This window comes from Octopus bimaculoides, chromosome 14 (genome assembly GCF_001194135.2).
Source record: "Octopus bimaculoides isolate UCB-OBI-ISO-001 chromosome 14, ASM119413v2, whole genome shotgun sequence".
Lineage (NCBI taxonomy): Eukaryota > Metazoa > Mollusca > Cephalopoda > Octopoda > Octopodidae > Octopus > Octopus bimaculoides.
In genome coordinates, this window is record NC_068994.1 from 40,658,166 (window position 1) to 40,660,292 (window position 2,127).

General features: G+C 30.3%; 1 protein-coding gene across 6 annotated transcripts in view; it reads right to left on the reverse strand.

The window, feature by feature from the left end:
- The window catches only part of LOC106872383 (protocadherin beta-15), a 259,461-nt gene that overhangs the window by 232,006 nt on the left and 25,328 nt on the right, over window positions 1-2,127 (reverse strand). For 5 of the 6 annotated variants that reach the window (XR_001409762.2, XM_014919364.2, XM_052973069.1 and 2 more), the window contains exon 1: window positions 430-565. The exons of the other annotated variant lie outside the window; for it this stretch is intronic. The gene's annotated coding sequence lies outside the window, so the exon portion shown is untranslated. Of the gene's footprint in view, window positions 1-429; window positions 566-2,127 lie in introns of those variants that run through there. 6 annotated transcript variants of the gene reach the window in all.

Sequence of the window (2,127 nt, forward strand, 5' to 3'; positions counted from 1 at the left end):
ATATATAAAACCACACACGCATATATATATGCAGACATATGCATATATACATACATGCATGCACACATACATACATGCATACATATATACATATATACGTACATACATACATAGATACATACATACATACGTACATACATACATACATACATACATACATACATACATACATACATACATACATACATACATACATAAATAAACACTTTACAGAATAAAAGTTAGCAGAATATCTTTGAAAACAAAATCTTGCTTCCCATCCAGCAAATATCAATAGCTTAGAAATAAATATAATAAAATAAAGTAGCCAATAAATATTAAAAAAAAAAGATACTAAAAAAGAAAAATTACAATTTTTGTTTTTGTCTTCTAAACACCTCCAATTTAATAAAGTCTTAATAGTAAAAGTATTCAAACCTATTTACTCACCCAAGTCTTGATAAAATTCCCTTCAATGTGTTTTTAAAGAAAGATATGCATACTGCTGTAGAGTTATATTGTTACTGCTGCTGCTGTTATGTGCTGGCCGTGTTATACGGCTTGGTCTGTGGTTGAATGGATGTGGGTGATAGGAGCCAGAAGACAGAAAGTGTGAGAGAAAGTGAGAGTGATGTACAGAAGAAATGAAGAGAGAGAGAGAGAGAGAGGGAGAGGGAGAGGGAGATGTAGTGCAAGGAAGGAAGCGGGAGAATGATAACTCAGGAAATAGATAGAGAGAGAGGGAGAGACAGAAAGGAGAGTAATAATGAAAAAGAAACAAAGAGACATAAACTGAACGTACTCTCTTTCTTTCTTATCTTCTTTCTTTCGATCTTTCTCGCTTTCTTTCCTTCTTTCTTTTTTTTCTTTCTTGTTCCCTCTCTCTCGGCTTCTCCTTCTCTTCGTCTCTCTCCCTCTCCCCTGTCTCTCTATCAGTTTATTTTGCCACTTAAAGTAATGATCTGAAAATGTATATACATACTTGTACACACACATACACACATACATTCACATATGTGCACGCACACATGTATATAGATATAGATATATAGACAGATAAATAGATAGATAAATATATAGATAAGTAGATAGATAGATAGATAGATAGATAGACAGATAGACAGATAGATAGATAGCTAGCTAGATATACCTATAAATATATATATATATATATAGACATATATATTTGTATATATCTACACACACATATATATATATATATATATATATATATATATATATATATATATATATATATATATATCTATATATATATATATATATGTATATATATATATATATAATTATATATATATAAATATGTACATGCATGTATATGTGGATGTATGTATGTATGTATGTATGTATGTATGTATGTATGTGTGTATGTGCATGTGTCAGTGTGAGTGTGTATTTGTGTGTATGGATGTAGCTGGCTTTAACCAATGACAGGCAGGTTAGTTAGGGATCACATAGAAAGGAGGAGGAGGTTGAACAGCAGGTGTAGAGGGAGGGAGAAACTGATGATGATATTAAAAAGAATCAGAAACTACCCAGAACTTATGTAATAATTGATCATGGTTACTGAGTCGAATAGTTATATAAAGGTCTACAAGCCACTGATGGAGCCCTAACAGTTTCACTTGACTTGCGAAAAGTAGCAGCAAAATTTGTCTCCAGTTATATTCTTCCATTATGGAAGAGTAAAACAGGGATTACAAAGGGGCCACATTATGACATATTGTATCACAGATTACATTAAGTAAATGTATCCTTTGATAAAATATGTCATAATATAAGGTAAGATGGTCATGGTTAGAACGTCTTTTGATCATAGATCTGTGTGCAATATTTGAGCTGACTTTGGGAAAAAACAATCCCAAAAGCAACATTATAATTTACACAAAACAAGTCGGTACACATTCTTTTACGAATGTATACACAGACTTTGTTTTCTCATATATATGTATGTACATACATACATACTCACACACACACACACATGTATATATGTATGTATGTATATATATGTACATATATATATATGTGTGTGTGTGTACATATATATATATGCATATGTGTATGTATATATGTGTATATATATGTATATATATATATATATATATATATATATATATATATATATAT